General features: G+C 30.8%; 1 protein-coding gene across 2 annotated transcripts in view; it reads left to right on the top strand.

Moving 5' to 3' along the window:
- The window catches only part of LOC129231823 (solute carrier organic anion transporter family member 74D-like), a 264,635-nt gene that overhangs the window by 53,055 nt on the left and 191,353 nt on the right, over positions 1–20,227 (top strand). For both annotated transcript variants that reach the window (XM_054866204.1, XM_054866203.1), the window contains exon 2: positions 3,796–3,876. The gene's annotated coding sequence lies outside the window, so the exon portion shown is untranslated. The remainder of the gene's footprint in view (positions 1–3,795; positions 3,877–20,227) is intronic.

The raw sequence follows: 20,227 nt of genomic DNA, 5'->3' as shown, positions 1-20,227 counted from the left end.
TTACACGACACTTTAGAGGGTTCCAGATGATTTAGTTAAGTAGGCAGAGGCCCTTGATGAGAGGTCACAGGAGGTTACTGTGACCTCCTAAAAATTTTAATGCTCGGCAAATTTTGTCTGATGATTAGGCGAATTAGGAGACTATATTACTTTTTTTTAATGCCTAATGTTTCTTCTTATTTTATATTTAGGAAAAAAATGCATGCTCATATTTTATCAGTCTGTAAAATTCGGAGTTTTATTCGGAAAATTGAAAAATCCCCCCCCCCTCGCCCAAAATAGTTAAGTTCAGAATCCCCAGATTGTGAAAGGGATTTCAAAAACATTTCACACACGTGTCGATGTTTACAAACCAATTGTTTGGCAACTGCAAAGCGCGGGAACAACACCGGCAGGAAGTCAAGGTCAATAATAGTGCGCTAGTCCTTCACTCGGTAACATTTACATCGTTTGCAATCGTGATCATTTTTCAAGCTTCTTTCTGAAACAGAAGCTTCTGAGTTGTTAATAACCATTAACATTTCGTGCGCAACTTAAAAAAAATCAAGAATCGCGCTACCAGGAGTTAACTTTTAGAAAGCATCTCTCGTTGCAGTTAACATTTCCTTCATTAGTGATAGCTTGGGGGCTGCTTTAATAGCAAATAAATCTGCAAAATTCATTGGAGGAGTTATTCCGTGACATTATTTCACAGTAATACAACTATGAACTGTATTATATCAGCTTGCATTGCTCATTTTAATAGCAAGACAATTATGAATATGATTGAATTTGAGCTTATAAAATATGTTATAGCAATGTACACAGAAGCGCCCTGATGGAAGGTCATGGGAATTCACTGGGACCTTAAAAACATTTCCTAATTCGGAAGATTTTGCAGACAAATCGGCAAATTTAGAGACAATATTGCAACGTTGATATCCTTTTTCTTTTTCAATCTTTCAAATTGTGTCTATCATTCGGTAAAATTTGAATTTCATTCAACAAATTGAGAATTTTTTCTCTCCCAAAAATTTTAGTTTGGGACCCCCTTGAATGTACATTGCTCAATTTAACATCGAGACAGCTGTTCAAATCATTCTACTTGTGATACAGCTTTTTCTTTAGTAAATTTCTATCAGTAAAATGTAAAAGACGGAATAAATTATCTGCGAAACTGTTTTTGGTTTTGATAATGACAGTTTTTAAATTTTAGGGAGCTATGAAAACCATCTAATTAATGATGTAGCTTTCAATTAATTTCACTAGTGATGGAGCCTTAAAATTCATTTGTGACGCAGATATGATTTTTTTTTAAAATAGTGATACACTTGTTCTGTTCATTTTGATAGTGGCTTATTCTATTATATTAAGAGGGATACAATTTAATGAGGGATTGTTACTTAATTTATTCAACAATTAACAGCTGTATTATTAAGTGAACCTAATTTCAATTGTGATGCAGCTTTTAAAGTCATTTTAATTGTGACATAACTACAAAACTAATTTATCTATACTAAATCTTTGAATATATATTCAATAGCGTTGCAGTTATGACATTTAATTTATTGGATCTGCCACAGAAAGGAAAAAAAAGAAAGAAATATAAAAGAACCCTATATCCATTAATGGAAACACATAGGGTTAAATAAACTGAAATGGCCTACGTTTGTCCTCCAGAATTTTCTTTCATTTATTACTTCAAAAAAAGCGTGCAAAAGTCTAAAAATTAGAGCTCTAGATAAAGTTGCCAGTGGCCAACGGCAACCATTTCATGTAAAATGGCTACCAAAAACTCAAGTCTTAGTCGCCAATAGTGGCGACCATGTAATTCTTTATCTGTTAAAAATCATGTAGTATATCGTGCCAGGATAGTACGCTTTCAACCCTGAGACGTTCAGCGCGTCAGTCGACTCCACCTTGGCAACATAATTCGGAGTTTATTTATTCTTTCTTTGAATATTATTTTTTTAAAAAAGACTCAGACGCGGGGCACGTTTACGCATATTTATTTTGACACTTAACGTAGTTCTGTTAGTATTTTGAACACAATATCTTACCATCGTTAAAATAAAGCAAATTTATTACTGACTGAATAGTGCACAAAGTTAAAGCTGAAGAGGCATGAAGACACCAATATACGATTGTAAGCTGTAAGATACGAATATATATCTTAATTAAAAAATAAATGGCAATTTTCAAAACTAAATAGCCCGAAAATATTAAAAAGGTTTGAGACAGTTTGGAGAGAAATAAGTGTTAGGGGCGCGTTTAAGTAAGATACAGTAAGAACGTGCGTAAAGGTGCTCCGACGTCAACGCGTAAACTTGCTCCGTCGCAAAATTTTGATTTATTTTTAACGTGCCAAAAAAATTAATAACGTTTCAGTTCATATAAATACAATTCTCAAAAATAGATAAAATTCTGGTATTTTTTATATATTTGTTCTTTTTTAACAAAGTATTATTTATTCACAATAAACTTCAAAACGTTAAACACAAAATTTACTCGACTTGGTAGAAAACAGATTTTTTTTTCTGTATGCTAGACCGAAGCTCGACTGATGTTCAAAAACTTTTGGGAATATTTGCTATGGAACAGCATCAATCTGTTATGACTGTTGGCTCTCCAGTTATAATTCGTTTTGAAGTAAGGGCACTGCGTAAACGTTCCTCTGTCTACCCTACACAATGGGTAAAGGTGCAAGAAAGGAAATTGATATTGATGAGTTTAGAAATTTAAGTTTTTATTGTAACAACTTGTTAGTACTTAAGACTTGAACTTTCTTTAAGCAGACATCCCAAAGTGATTGTTGATCAGAAAGTATGTAAGCCTTCGCTTAAAAGTCTGGGCGATGGCTTAGTTTTCACGGGAGCTAAGAAGATCACTGACCCAGTATTAAATTTTGTTTTGTGGTGAATTTTTACACATTAGACGAAATTCAGACTGATATCAGACCTACTTATGTATGACTATACGTTCTGAAGAGGATACATTTTTTTTTCTTTTTTTTCTTAGAAATAATACTCTTGTATGTGGAACTTACTGTTGAGGGAATGTTATGCAACTCTTTATGTTTCTTGAAAAAAATCTCGCATATTAATTGCTTTCATAGGTTAAATTTAGCAATTAAGGAATTTTAAATATTTTTCAATATCAAGTTTAATTAATCTCTAACTATAAATAACTAATGAGGAAATATATTTAATGCAAAAATCTGAGTTAGAACTATTATATTAATATATTAAATGAGTGAGGTTTAACCAAAAGCAGTTCATGGATTTATAGCATCAGCGATACTCTACTGCATTTCATAGAGAACGCTATATTTTAATGAAAAATTCCAAGATTTGTTGATTTACTTAGATAGACATATTCCTTGAACTATTGCTATTCTAAAAATCAATTTAATCTGGAACACGTTGATTCAGTGGTTAAATAATACATCTCATGGTGACAGAAACATATAATAGAAGAAATATCTGCATCTCAATTTGTTTCACTCTATTCTGAAGATAGTATCATTCTACTAACTTCAAAACCAACACCAGGTTTAATTGAAGGAAGTCTAATTTTAATTTTAAATGAACAAAGAAATTCAATATAAAATTCTAACATCTCCGAAATCAACAGCAGATTGGTTTTTTAGGAAAAATATTTCATTTTCAAATGAGCAAAACAAATTAAAGATAGAAAAAAATTGAAGAATTTTTGAAAACAATGCTTCGAGTTAATTTTTAATTATTATTTAAAAAAATAAACTTTTGATCAATGTATGATATTTACTTACTAAATTAAGTATTTTTTTTATTTCAGGAGAGTATGTTGTAGTTCATAGCCAATTCCTGAAGAAAGGGTTTCAATATCTTTGCTGCTTTTCAGCGAAGATAAAAACAGGTAAGTCCTTATTATTTTAAGCATAAAGTATGAAACTTAATTATTTGGAATTCCTACCTAAATTAGTAATGGAAAAAGAAATAATGAAAACACAATGCAACTGAAAATTTAACAGCACTGGCACAATTTTTATGCACTTCGTTTATATATACGTAGTATATTGTTGAAAAAGTTTTTGATAAAATGTATCGAAAAATATAGCCTATTTTCGAGTAATTCTTGTTATAATATTAATCTTGCCTTTAACTTTTTCATTTGCCTCAACTTTTTTACAATAGAAGAGGCTCCAAGTTGTCTTGAAACAGATGCATGTGATTTTTCTTAGTTTTCTGAAAAAGTGCTACATTGTGTATTAACTCAATTGTTTTCGAAATTTGTTTCACGCATAATTGGCTTAGTCGTTCGTATTTGGCGAAATTTATTTACCCTCTTTATTAAAAAATATTTTACTGTTTTTTTTTTTTTTTTTTTTTTTCAACAGCTTGATTTAAATCATATTTGAAATTGCTGGACTCTACGAGTGAAATGAAGATATTTAGGCTTTCGAATTATTTATTTTTCTAGAGGATTGCAAATGAAAAAAAGAGAGAGAGAGAAAAAAAAAAAACGTTGCCAGATTGCATTTTCCTCATTTGAAACTTCTTGTCTCATTTTAAAATGTGTAAAGTCTTCTTTATATAAAATATCCACGAAAATGTGTCAACATTCATTTACTTCATGCAGAAAAGGGTTCCATGTATTTTCCAGTGTATATTTATTTTAATAATTTCGTTACAAATACCAATCAGTGTTACATCTTAATCAAATCGTTATTGTTTGTCCTGAATCCTTTACATAATCGCATGGTTAGTTTCACGTCTGAAATTTCAAGGCTTTCTCAATGAAATTCAAGCTGTTGTTAACATGAAAGTACTAAACATGAGCTAAAACAAATACATTATTTCGTGCAACGTAAAAATATAATAATAAAACGTACATTGTAATATTTTCGTGACAAATATTTGTGTTGATTAAGGTATTATGAATGGATGTCTGTTCAGTTATTCAGGTTTAAGAACTGAGTAAAAGATATTGAACTGAAATATCATTTAATGAAGGCAGTGAGAATCTATTTATCAGAATAAAAAAAAATGTTTGAAAGGACAGAGTGTCATTCAAGATATCAGTGTAGCTTAATTATCAAAAACCTTAAAATACGTTTTTTTTTTAATGTTGTCAGTTTATAACTAAGGAAAGGATGAAAATTGTGATTGAAAACTAGGTAGCGAGTACTAAAAGGCTGAGAGCCGGTGGCATAGTTAATATATTTGCATTAATTTTGACATTAACATAAAACAACATAAAACAAACATAAAACAAACTAATTACCTTACTGCACGTTCTTTGAAAAAAAATAAATGGAAGAAAACATGAAAAATTCCCTGATTTTCTTTTTATTTCATTAGCAACAAAAGACCAGGCTTTCAATGTTAAAAAGCTTGTGGTAGAATACCAACAGCGGTAACTGGAAATAGTATGAATGCTTGCATTGAAAATAGTGGTTTCTTCGACGAAACGCGTCCCATAAATAGCAATAAATTTGTCTGGATTATTTTAATGAATTCATTTCTATGCATCTTCAATGTTCTGAGCCTTTTCCAAACCTCTTTAGTAGGGGCCGAAAGCGACATGCATCCATTTAGTTGAACTTTCTTTTGCCGTGAAATTAACCCGTTGACTAAAAACATAAATGCAATAACTTTTTCAGAATAGGTTAAAGTGAGAAAGTTTGTGCTCCACACTGATACTTTTACTTTGTTTGGATTTTCTTATAAAACATTTTTCTTGAAACTTTTATACTTATTTAGCATTGTAATTCCAATGTTTAACTTTGCCAAAATCAGGGTTTTTCAGTGAAATGTCATAGGTATGCCTTGTCCCATGGCTGTAATGTTCCTATTTTTGAACACTAGACAAAAACAGATAAGAAATTCCAGCTCCATTTTTTAAAAAATTCAACTAAATATGTCTTTAAAATATTTTTCCTTAAAAAAACTCTATGACAATATGAAAACATAATCTAAAAAGAGTGTAAACATTGTCCCAAGGATTGTCAGTTATTCAAATGGTTGGAAATGAAATATTTTAGCTCCATTTTTTTAAAATTAACCTAAATATGTCTTAAAAACACTTTTCCCTAAAAAAAAAAAAAAAAAAAAAAGACTTAACGAAGTGAAAACATTATCTATAAAAGACTGTTAACAATATCCCAAATACTATCAGCTATCCAAATGACTGGAATTTAGCATTTTTTTCCCTTAAAAGATTTGTTTCCAAAAGTAGAAACATTACTGAAAAAGAAACATTTTAGTTTACTTAATCCTGATACAAGCTGTATGTTCACGTTCGTCACGCATTTCGTTTATAGGTGAGAACTATTACTCTATTTTCTATTTCATTGGTTTCTCCTCCTGTCATTGATATGGCTTATAGATAACCGGTAAAATGTAAATATGTTTCAATTTTGATAATATACAGTGATAAACCTTGCAATTATAGGTTCTTGACATAAGTTAAGCCTGACAAGCTTCCAAAATAATTTTCTAAGATGCCTTTTATCTTACGTCATTGCTCTTTTTTTTTGTTTTTTGAAAAATATGAATGACTCAAATACCTGGAAAAATGAAGCGGAGCATCCCAAACTTGCCAGCCTAGCTGGTACAATACAACAATAACAAAAATATTTCAATTGCCACTATGCCATTCACATGACTACCAAAAAGCACAGTTGCAAAAATACAATAAGATACAAATAATTAAGCTCTGCTGATGTCGTACTTTAATTACGCAACCTTAAAAGTACTTTCTTCATTTTCTTTAAAATGAAGAAAGTTTTTAAAAATGAAACTAATTTTGCCAAACAAATGCATCGCAAACTTTCCCGTTTTTGTAGAATCACTCATGTAGTATATACTCTTAATTCACTTTCGAACAACAGCGCAAATGAATCAAACAATTTTACACTTTTGGTTGGTAGCGCTTGTTGTAGTGAATATTAGATCACTGATGAAACATGTTATGCAAAGATTATATCCTCCCTCTTAGTAGTTAACGTTGCTAACATCCTAGATACATGAAATGGAAATAAAATGCTAAAAGGAAGATGAGTCGTAAATCATTCAAAGACTACTTAGTCACTGAAAAACAGGTTATTAAATTATGTAGAAAACTGGAAGTAAAGACGGCGTAATCTGTATGATTAATGGTTGTATAGGTCGAACCGCAACAAGCAAAGTTGAATATTACATTATTGAAAAACTGTGACTATATTTGTTAAGGGATAAACTGCAATAAATCATGAATTTTAACGCGGAATCGATTTATGCGGAAAAATGTTTATTGAACAAAGTATAAAAAAGAATAGCTTTTAAAGAATAGCTTTTGTAGTCAAGGGTTCGTATTTACATTTGCTCACATGTTTATATATCTTGAAAATTCAACTGAGATGCGAATTTCTCTGAAATTCATAGCATCGTTTTTTTTCTTTTGAATCTTAATTTGATTAACTTAAAATCGTAGCATTATGTTTTTGTTTTTTAATTTTGTCATTAATTTTAGTATGCAATAATTTAGTATAAATAAATCTTATTTATGTTACATGATTTGATTAAAATAAATTTCTCCGAGCTGAGACTTTTCCAACTGCATTTTAATTTGGTGTGAAGTCCGACTTCCACATGCCATAATAACCCGCATATAGGGGGTAGGCAACCTTTCACAGAATAACACATTCACACAAAGAAAGGACAAGAGAGAGAAAGTACATGTATATCCGAACCGAGATTCGAACCCGGGACCTCCCCCATCGCAGTCAGACTTTTTAGATCGCTAGACAAGGTGGCCGGCAAAATTTTATATTTGAAGAGCAATTGAAAGTGGTCCTCAAAATTATTTGAGGTGTGAGAAATAACAAAGATACACATTTCATATGATATTCATATGATGAGATATACATTTCAAGTTCGTATTGTTTCCTGTAAAAAAGATAGAAGTGTGATAAACTAACAAAAAAAAAAAAAAATCGATGAAAGTTGCAAATGAGGCAGCTGAAAGACGAGTTAAATTAAAAGAATTAATCCCCAAGTTTAGTAGAAACGAGTAGAAAAATAATTTCTTTTACAGATAGTACAAAACTATCGGAGGAATTTTTAAGTTGATATAAAGCAGTTTACAAATTTATTTCAGTGCTTTTTTATTGTTAAAGTATATTTTTAAACCTTGGATAAAGGGGCTGAAGTTTATTGTTTATTTTTTTCACAAGATATTGAATACCGACTTATAATTTGATAAAAGAACGAGGCAACTTTGAATCGAAAGAAAATATAAAATTGAGCTCTTTATAAATAAAATCAGTCTCCGTTTTTATTTTGCTTTTCAGTTGGCCTTGTATGCTTCAGAGATATTTATGTCTCATTTTTCTAAATGATTCCCTATCTGTGTATTTGCATGCACTTTGCATATGAAAGGGACACCCAGCAATGAAGTTCTTCCATCAATTTCAACAGATTACTATCTTCCCCACTGTTCTTGACAACAACAAGAAAGAAATATGTGATTGATTCATATAGTTAAGACTCAATTTTGTTTGCGGTTGTGCTATAATGTTATTTGAATGAGGACAAAAAACTTAGATGGACACTTTTACTCAAAAAATGATTCCTAATGAGATTTTGTCTGCAAGTTCTTGAAGAGAAAGAAAAAGTTTCTTTCTTTATTTTTATTAGGAAACAAAAATATTTTATTTTCGAATAATTTTAACTTTATGAATTTTTAAACGTATTCCTGGAAACGTCAAAACACGTGCCTGCAATTTTTTTTGCAAATTTGTGCCCTTATAACGTAGTTTAGTTTGCTTTTACCGTTCGTATTTGTCACTGAAAGACATCCTTTTTTAGAAAACATCATTTATTTACTTTGTGCAAGCTACGGGAAATATATGTCAAAGTAGAGAAAATTAATCATTTTTAAAACGTTTGTACTTCATTTAAAGATAAAGAAATATATTTTGAATTATATACATTCTATTTTTTTTCCTGTACTTCTGATAATTTTTCAACTTTTTGTCTTTCAGATAGGATTAGCAAGATTTATTTTTTAATCAAGTGTAATGTATTTTATTTTACTCATACAACATTTGGAGACTGTTATGCGTTTGACACAGCTGCAACTGTACTTTGCGCAGCTCTTAACCATTTACTACCTTTGCTCCGAATTTCATGAGTCTATAGTTATTGATGTTGTTATTATACCTCTTTCCATAATAGTGAAAACACAACATGTCACAGTGAAGTTAGAGAATTTTCTGCGAGCCCCAACGGTCACAGTGACAATGTGACAGATTTGTGACGTCGCTATAACAATTAACTTGTAATCAGTCACTTAGTGACGTCGCCATTGACTAATGCTCGGAATTACTGCAACCTACTGCTGACTTTACAGTGACGTTTCGTGACTGTCACGTGACTGGGATCGTCACGCAAGTTTCTCGCAGGGGTTCCATTTTAGTCACAGTGCAATTAGGGGAGTTTTTAAAGTAACCAGTCATAAGAGGATAACAATTGCCCAAGTTTACGTACAGTAGAAGTATCACCATCAAACTACTTCTCAACTGTACAGAGTAATACTGCCGTTGGAAGGTAAAGCCCAACATCTGCAAGTTTGTCAAATTTTCATTTATTTATTTATTTTTCATTTTTGTCGGCTATTGTACTTTAGCTTCATTGTACATGCTAAAAATGTACAGAACAATGGAGCAGAGTGCTAAAATTCTCATTTGGATACTGTAATGAAAAATGAAAAGTTCGTCCACATATTTTTCCCAATTGTGTACAGTAATTAAACATCTGTTTCCAGGTGGGACAAATTACAATTTAAAATCTTTGCAAATGGTTAAAACTAGACAAGTTCTTAACTAACTACTTTGAGTCTTAACTGGTGAGGTGGATTCTCTTACATCCCAGAAGAATTGAACAACCTATGTATTCAAACGTTTTGTACTGTTAACATATAATTCAGTGAGAAGCAAAGGGATGTAAGAAAATATTTCTTGAGTTTTGAGTAAAACGCGTGAAAAGATAAGGTCCTAGGTAGGCTTTCATTGATTTTTCTTCCTAAATCATGCTGTACAGCAGAACTTACCTGGGCTACTAGTACTATCTCCTGACCCTCGACAGAGGAGAGGTTCCTCTACCATTTGTACTGGTTATCTCCAAATTTTTGATTTTGCAACTTACATCTCTTTGTTTCTCACTGCCTCGTGTATGTATGTGACTTACGGAACTGTTTCAGCAGGGACGCCCCGATAGGAAGTCACGGAGATCACTGTGACCTGACAAAAAATGTCCTTATTTGAGAACTTTTGTCTTAAGCTTCGTCAAAATTAACATAATTCGGCAAAATTTGGAGTTCAATTTGGCAAAATTTGGAGTTCAATTTGGCAAAATTTGGAGCTTCATTCAGCAAATTGGGAATTTCTGCCCTCCCAAAAACTGAAGTTCGGGGCGTCACTGTGTTTCATTTGTATTTATATGAATAAATAAAAAGAAAATTATCGAAAAAGTTCTTATTTTAATTGGATAAAAATTGTGGAATACTGAAGAAATAGGGTTACATGCACCCAACCTCACCACTCCACGTAACAGAAAAAAATCACCTCATCAGTTAAGACAGATTTAGATATTTAGATTTGGACAAAAACCGTTCTTCACTGGAACATAAATCGCTTTCAAATGCAATAACCGCCAATAAATTGTGTCAGGATAAAACTCGATCAAAATTTAGCAAGTTGTGACTAAACACGACGCACTAGGTTAGCTTAGTTTACGACTTCTACTTTTTAATGGACTTGGCACTAGGCCAAGTCAGACCTACCGTAATTCTAATTACATTTCGGTCACCTACCTTTTTTCGACCTTCGAATAGAACGACACAAGAGCACAAGTCCACGAGGAACTTTAATTACGTCTTTCGGTAGTTCTTTTTTCACTTTCAAGTATGAATGCTTGTTGGCATTCGTGAATATCTAGTTTCTTCTTTTTTGGAAGAAATGAGCGTCAGAGCCAAATGGGACACCCGATTCATGTTTAGTTTATGATAATCGAGTTAAATGAAGAGGAAAAAAAATCCGTTATGCAAAACTAATTGTAATGACTTTCCAGAAGATACTGATGACTGCCGTTTGGTGAATCTGTTCCTGTTTCAGAGCTAATGTTCGCTTGAAAATGTTTTGTACGGCAGTTGGATTTCTTTCGGCATGATTTCAAATAGTTAGTGATTTGGACAAAATGAAGACACATAGATTTTTGAAATTTAAATCTTAAACTCTTTAGTCGAGCAATGGTTTACAGCTATCATAAATTTCGAACTGATTCATGAAACATTATCGTCTGTTCTGGTGGTGATTAAATAATTTAATGCATCTGAAAAAACAAGCTATTCCTCAAATAGAATCTGAAAAATAGAAAACGATTGCTGTTTTTAGATAAGAGAATTTCATATTAATATATTCCGCAATGAAAAACAAGTGTAATTGAGTTTTTGAGAGATACCGGTAATTGCTGTTTAGTGAAACTCTTCCTGTTAGATAAGAATATCTCATTTTGACAGGTCAGTGGAGTTGGTGTTTATTTTCGCGTGATTTTAAATAGTCTGCCTGTATAAATTTAGCGAGATAATTTTAAATTTTGAAATTTTTTTCTAACGCGTAAGCTTTAGTGTTTATTCGAAGCATTCACAAAAATCACGATTTGAATCGCAATGCGTAGTTTACTCTACTACTTTTTCTCCCAAGACATTTTCAGACTTTAGTGTGAAACGAGTTATCACCAGGCTCTCGGACGATCAGGGGAAGGGGTCAATTGCCCTCTTGCTGGATTTCAGATACACAATGTTAATATTCATTTATGAATGTATTTTGTAGTTGTTTCTTCTGAAATTTTTGAAATGACAAGCTTGGTTAGCTCTATTGAACAAAGTATGTTTTGCGATTTTAGACGCGTACAAAATGCTTCTTGAATATTGCAAACAATTAAATAACTCCATTTTTACTTTGGTTATATATATATATATATATATATATATATATATTATAAATAAATAAATTACATATTCTTTGAACAAACGAAATGTAATACTTTAATGTCTGACCTCACTATATTATAAAAAATATATATGCGTTTAATTGTGATTTCATGCGAAAGCAGTAAATACACTTAGGATTATTTTTCAACAAACATTTAATTTCAGACACGTACTTTTAATTAAATTTTTAACTTTATATCAAGCTTAGTTGCTCTTTAATGTACTAATTGAAAAAGAAAACAGCCTACATGTTTTGAATTCTTTCTGCAAGTAAATACTTTCTGGAGACTGAATTGCATAACATTTCATGACAAAAAATAATGGGATAATTATATAACGATTGTGTCACAATTAATCAACGAGCCCGAAAGAGACGTCGACCTTTTTTTATCGCCCATAACATCAAAAATATGAGGAGCTGAAGTGAAGATGACGCAATGACAAGGAAATGTTAGGATGTTTTACTTGGGATCTCCGTATATAGCGTGGAGGACAAAACCTTTCTTCATGGGACTTATCTTAAAAAAAAAAAAAAATAAGAAGAACTAGGACTATCTTGCAATCAGCGGAAAATTTGAGGCAACACGAGGTGGTTTAGTTAAGTAGAGCAGCCATTTAACTTTTTGACCTCAAATCTGTTGCCGCTAGATTTTTTCTGTTTCTTTTTCCGCGATTTAAGCCTGACACCGTTTATCAACTCTGGTTTTGGTTTTAAACTGTTAAATAATGACTATTTAAAAGCTTTTATGTTTCTGAAATAATATCACGCAACAAAAAGAAAAAAAAAAAATCTGTATGGTAAATTGATTTTCGATACTTTTATCTGTTGATCTGAGTTCAACATACTTGCTTCTTTAAGTGTGCTGTTTTGGATTTTTTCTAAGCAGCAGATGAGCATTTTAAGCTAGCAGTGCAATATTTAATGAATATTTCCTTAATTAATACAAAATAATTCACAAGCTTGCAAGGATAATGAATTAGAAAAAAAAACATAATATGTAAAAAATTGTGCAGTAGAAACGTCGGGGTTAGAATGAGAGTGGTGTGAATCATCCTTTTATAGCCGAGCAATTGAAGGTTTTGTAAAAACAGCTTGAAAAGAATTCGAACTGCATAAATTTTAATTAAATGAATTTGCATTTAAACAAAGGTGCTCTTTTATTTATGCATCAACTTTTATGAAAAATTACTTGTTAGTTGTTTTAAAGTAACTTGAAATGATTTACGCTGCTGTCATTCTAAAATTTACGACGGGTATCGTGAAAGAAAGTCTAACCCTTGAAAAGTCTTTTATGAGCACTTGATGCTCTTTCAAGCAGAAAATTCTGGCTGCTGGTCTAATTAACGGCATGGAAACAAACTTATGCAACAGTCATTCTCACCCAGGGGTGCCGCGAACTTAAATTTTTAGGCGGGCGGAAAATCTCTATTTGCCGAATGAAACTCCAAATTTTTTCCGAATAGGGCTCCAAATTTTGCCAAATGATGATAATTTTTCCGAATATAGCTCCAAATTTTGCCGATTCGTCAGACAAAATTTGCCGAATAAAGACATTTTTTAAGAAGTCACAGTAAACTCCCAAGACCTCCCATCGGGACGCCCCTGTTCACACCTGAACAGGAGTTTCGGTTAGGGGACGATTTCCTTGTGGTCCTGCTGGGCCATATATTTTAGTATTTTTTTTTGCCAACTAGAAAACTCAATAGAGGAACTAAAGAAGAACCCACAAAGGCACAAATACCAGATTAACTCCATTTCTAAAATTTTTGACTTGTGCCACTATCACTTTAACCCGTTCAAATGCGACAGAAAGTAATAGTAGCAAGAAGTTCGTACAGAACAAAACGCGCCTACTTTCTCCCATTTCAATATCGATTTCCAAAAGCAGCCTCTCTTAATTGTCTTAGCTCCATATCATTTCAAATATACCTTTATAACAATTTTTGACATCAAAATGACTTATGAGAAAGAAAAATAAATAAAATAGTTAAAAAACAATGTCAAATTTATTCTCCTCAAATTGCTGCGCATCAGTTTTAGTAAATTCTCTTTTTTTCAAACGGTCATGTTTAGTGCCTACATTTTTCATTATTTAAGGTAACAAAAGTAGGAAAATCGAATTATATAAATTGATTATAACATGAAATTACTCTAAAGGAAAATTTTGTATTCGTGTAAACAAAAACAAGTCAACGGATAATTTGAGAACAATTTCTATAAAAGTTTTGAGAGAAAAAACTCCTTTTAGATAAACTAGATAGCATTAATAAAAGTAACATTCTTTTTTACCTGATGATTTATTTTATTTTTTAAGATTGTAAGACGATATAATTAATAAATTAATAAATAAGCAAGATATTGAAACCTTAAAACATTGACTTTTCTTCTTTATCGTTGCTGGTTGCTGACAACAAAAGATGAATAATGAAAGAAGTTGCTTTTCAATTTTCATCAGAAACATATATTTTTTCTTTTTTTCAGAAACAATATACTAAAAATACGTTCAGAACCTTCGAAATTTTTTCAACTTTTCTGTGCTATAAACAATTTTTACATTTTTGTTTATTTAGACAAATAGAGAAGAGTTTAAATTTCTCTTACAAAGCGTTAATGTATAAATTTTTAAATTGCTCAGAAAATATCGTCAGAATGCCAAATTTGAAAATTATTTTTTTAAAACATGTTCTTCCAGGAGATTTTATCAAAAATGTTTTTTTGAAACCGACAGATAGATCAGGATTTTTATATGATTTAAATTTCTCCGTAGGGGCTAATGTTAAATAGTTTTAATTGTTAAATTTGAATATAAATTAAAAATTAAAGTGAAATAAAATAAAATAAAAACCATAATAAAAAATACATAAAATAATGGGTCTAGCAGATACCTTTCGAAGAGAAAAAAAGGTTGATCGAATTGGACTAACTTCTTAAATTTATCAAAAGGCCGGGTGTAGAGAGACTGAAAGATAGATCAATAGATACACGCTTCCTAGTCTCAATACTCTACTTTCATTTTTTAGTTTAAAACAATATTTGCTACTTTTTGATTTAGCTTTATTTCTACGATACACACCCCCAAGCCCGTCCTTGAGTGGGATAAGGAAGGAGCAATTGACTCTCCTGGCCTTAAGAAATCACAGTGTTTACTTTTATAGTAGCTTGGTTTTTGTTGATTTTTTTTAAAAAACAATATGGATTGAATATAAATCCTTTCATGATCCCCCTGGAAAAAATTGAAATCACGGGCCTGCGTAGCATAACCCCTATTTATATATGAAAGTAGTCTTAAAAGTACTCGATACATTGTTGGCGTTTTGTAGTTGGGTATAGGAGTCAACATCAATTCATCGACTGTTTTTGACAGTCAATTTCATCGATTTTTTTTTTTATCGATAGTAGTTCTAAATGTGAAAGCATGACTAACTATCTTTAAAATTTAGTTCTGTTGTTTTCAAATCGATTATTATTCATTGCTTCCGCTTTACTGATGTATAATGTCGTTTTCTATTTCCAAGTGTGTTAAGCAAATAATAGAAATATCCACAAATATTCCACCCATAAATGCGATCTATTTCTTGAAAGTATAAGACCATTAAAGAAAATTAACAGCGGTCTTCTTTTCAAAAGATCTTTTTCTTAAAAACAGTTTGAAACTTTTCAGATCCAATTCTTGTTAGATAATATTTTAGGAAGGAAAGTATGAATAAAATGTTTAATTCTAAAAAATGTTTGAGATTTTTTTATTTATAAACAAACATTTATCCTAATTGATTGCGTTACTTCCGAAAGCAAAGATTGTCAAATGACTGTTCAACTTGTTCAAGCACTGTTTAACATACAATCCAAGCTATAATATCACAATATAATGTAAAAAGCAACATCTGAACCTTCAACTAAACATAAAAATAAAAGAAAACAGCGCTGTCTCAATTAAATTTAATTTCCGCATCTGCTTTGTATCAACTTACGTAAGACAGATAACATACCTAATACTTCCAACTTGTTAAAATGAAGCTTACAAGTAAAAATTATATACAAGCGCGAAATTACCATTTATCTTTGCTACTCTTGTAAATCTATTTTTATTCATCCTTTAAAATTAAGGAAAGAAACTTCTTTGTGTGTTTAGTTGAAAGTTTTTTACTTATTACTTTTTCTCTCCATAAGGGCAAAGGGGAATTAATTTCTCTTATTTTCATTCTTAGCACATTAGCAGCTACTGTTGGTGGAGAAAACAAACCGGTTCTATGGTAACTCTTTCTTTACTTTCATAGCCGGGGGTAGCCGCCACTACATTGATTTTCCTTTGTGTACAAATTACGTAGGTTTTCAAATCCGTCATCGTTTAACTATTGCTTCAATGGGTTCATACCCTTTTTTAATTGATTTCAGTTACTAATTAGGGTATTCGATTAAAAACCTGTTATTTAGTATCGTTGTGTAGAAAACTGATATCTTTATGTGAGAATTAATCCACTAACTTAGATTTATTATGCAGATACATTTTTTAAAATGTTGTACGATTTAATATTATTAGAAAAGAGTTTCTATCTAAAATAATACTAATATTTTTATATTATTCGACAGAAATAAGTAACCAGTTTTTCGTAATTTTGTTAGCGATTTAATATTTTTGTTTATAGCATTTAAAGTTTGTATGTTTTATGTGAAATGGAAAGCAAAACGCGCACATCATCTTGGTTCACGTGTTTTTTATTCTTTCCTAACTACTTGCTTAATGTGCGTAGGTTTTTACGCAAAGCTCTTGATTTGCTTCAAAACAATGAGTCTTATTTCATAATTAGATATCCAGAAGGAAAATTTCGATTGAAATTGAGAAACATATAACTAACAAAATTTAGTACAAATATTTAAATTTAAAAAATGAAACTCTTAGTCAGTTAGCAAAAGAAAAAGAATTATTAAAAAAATATTAATTTGTTATAACTGGAAAATTTTCAAACAAGTTACTGAAAAATTAGGAGAAACGAAACAAATTAAAATATATTAAAAATGAAGTTTAATCATCTGTTTGTTAAATTATTAACTTTCCGATAATATTTCAAGAGCAAATGTGATAGCATCCATTTTTAAAACTATTGTTCTGCACTTTTCCCTTGCTAATTCTGGAATATATTGTATTTTTCCAAAGATACAGTTGCCAAAAGTTTTGGATATATCTTCTTGGTGTGTTAAAGTTATTGACCTCCTTCTTCACCTTTAGTTATTTTCTTACTTTTCTTCAAGAAACTGAATGAAGTCTGAGACATTTTAGAGCATTTCAGCCATATCTTCGTTCCTCCTCGGCGAAATAGGGTGAACTTGGATATAACTATGTCTCAGTTTTTACTTTACCTTATTTTCTTTGTATTTCCGTTAAACTGGGATGTGAGTGATTCTTCTCCATCTTCATAAACACCGAGGCAGAGGTTTGGGTGAGGGCCAAGACATCTAAGAATAGACAACGCAACTTTTTTCATCTCAGTAGATAAAGTGAGGTTGATGTCAGCTGTAGCATTGACATTTAGTTAGATGGCTAACATCCAAAAGAAAAATTCACGATTCACGCTATTTGGGACTTCTCCAGACAAAAAAGAACGTGCCGTGCTTCAAGACCATTTTTTGGGTCAATGACCGCACGAATTTCAAGGTAAGCAATGTCTGTAAAATTTTGTCAAGATTCAATTTGGACTCTTTTGCATTATTTTCGTTAGTTTATCAAGACGAAATTTGGACTATTTTGTATTATGTTCGCTAGCTTAGACGTAGAAATGAATTCAAACATGCAATAAATAAAACAAAGTTCGTAGTCTAGTTTGAGTGTCAGTACCTTACACCGTTTAGGAATCTGTTTATGGAGGGATTGGACTCCCAAAATGATCAGAAAAGGAAAAAAAACTAAAACTATTATAAGTTTGCGTTTTAATTTGACTTTTTTTCAGAACTTAAAATTAAACTTTGGTCTGTGCAATGGTGTTCAATAAGAATTTGTATAGTATCAGCAATCCCATCTAGGACCGGTATGGGGTTTCAAAACCGGTGCCATGGAAAAGAAAACGGAATTTTAATGAAACCATATCCTTTATAAAAATACAGATCTTAAAAATGGACCATTCACAAAATTATTATCTTTTTTGTATTAAAACAATGTCTTCTAGTATTTAACTTTCTTTATTAACCATTTATTTTGCAAGACTGTTCCAAAGAAACTGGTGTTTATATTTCCTCTTATGATAAATCTGCAATTTCAAATGACTGTTATTTGGCATATTGTTGTAGTTTTGTAACTAATATATATATATTTTTTGCTATGCTTATATTGTATATAGTTAAAGTAAAAAAAATATGAATTTTTAAGAACATGTAAATAAATTATGCACATCCTACTTATAACTATGCCGTACTAAAAATACTTGCACTTTTCTGTACATATTTTACTACCTAGTAAAAGATAACACCCTTTATTGATTTTTTAAAATCAGTTTTATGCAAGGCTCAGATTTTACATGCATTATTTGATTTTAAGTCAATTTGTCTCAAGGAAATTTTACCCAAAAAATCAATAAATTTTATGAAGTTGATTATCTTTTTCAGAAATTGTTACAATTCAACAAAAGAGAAAAAGAAGAAAAAAAAAACCCTTAGTAGCTCGGATAACTTCCAACTGATTTAACAACGGCTTTCACTTCAATAATAATTCGTCGAAACAATCGATCGGAGGAAATACACAACAAAAATATTCTAAATTATTTTCAAATCCTTTTGTAACTTGATATTATTAGAAAATGCTGTTAAAAGCATATCCATTTTCTCTTTTCAAAAGCATCTCCAAATTTAATTCAACAGACATTGGATTTCGTTATCTAGTGTCAGAGATCTTCGAGCTTAATCTTTCTTCGAGCATTTGGATATTTAACGCTATATAGAATTTGATATGCATTACTAGTTAGATTTTTATTTTTGCTTTCTGCAGAGCTCATTTCACTGATTATTTTATCATTTATTTTGCTCACTTATTTATTTTTTCGTCTTTTCCCCGTCATTACGTTTTTCAATGTATTCTTTTATATCAAGTCTTGTTCGAAATGAATAACGGGAGCTTAAAAAATACATAAAAAAATTATATGTCACCTTTGATGCACAGTCTGTTAAATGGATTATTTATGTGTAAGTTAACCACACATTTAGCTTAAAGATTCATTATTTATTCACTAATAAAATAGAAAAGTTAAACGGTGCGTAAATTCGCATTTTGTACTTAATCTTTCTTTATACATTAGCATTTTTTCCTTTTACATATTATTTTAACTATAGCAACATTAACGAATTTACATACTGTTAAATCAAATAAAATAGTAGACATTTCCTGCCTTTTATTATTTTTTAAATCTTCAATTCATCAACGTCATCAGCTGTTGATACTTGGAGCTCTGAATAAATTCAACAGAAAATGCTGTTGATTTTAAATGAAGACTGTTTGCAGTTTAGTTTACTGTAATGGTGATGTTGATTTATATCGTAACATGGCCCTTTTAGTGTAACATAACAAGTTTAAGGAAAACATTATGGATTCAACTTACAAATCACTCATAAAAAAGATAATACCAAATGGCGTGTTACCTAAAATTCCTAAATGTTCATTTTACATGAATATCTTTAAAGAAATTTATTTATTTGCAGTGTTCTTTGTGACTTTTACTTCTTGTTTTCTGAGACTTTTCTGTTTTTGTACTTAGATTTTTAGGTCAGGAAACAGTTAAGGTTTCGCATCCTGCATACTTTTTCCTTTAAAGCTTAAATTTATCATGGCAGTATCATCTGCTGTTAGTGTCTGTAGCTCTGAAGAAATTCATGAGAGCATACAAAAGATTGTTGGTTTTAAATGAAGACTTTTCTTTATTATAATGCTTCCGATTATTATTATCCGAGATTTATTATTATGAAATGACCTTTTTGTGTTTTATAACAAGTTTAGTTAAGACATTATTGATTCAACTTGTAAAGCACATACAAAAATGAATATCACATGACATTTTATCTATACAATTCTGTAAAAAAATCCGTTGGACATGAACATCTTTGAAGCAATTCACTAATGAACACTATTTAGGAGGGGAGGGGTAACAGTTGTGCCGCTTACTCATTAGTTTGCAAAGGTTTTTATCTTTATAAACAATTTCTCTTTCTTGAAATCGATGAGTGAAGTGCTCTGGAAAACCTATACAGTGAAAT

This window comes from Uloborus diversus, chromosome 10, assembly GCF_026930045.1.
Source record: "Uloborus diversus isolate 005 chromosome 10, Udiv.v.3.1, whole genome shotgun sequence".
Taxonomy (NCBI): Eukaryota; Metazoa; Arthropoda; class Arachnida; order Araneae; family Uloboridae; genus Uloborus; species Uloborus diversus.
Note: the sequence above shows the minus strand (reverse complement) of the source record. Positions and strands in the feature narration are given on the sequence as shown.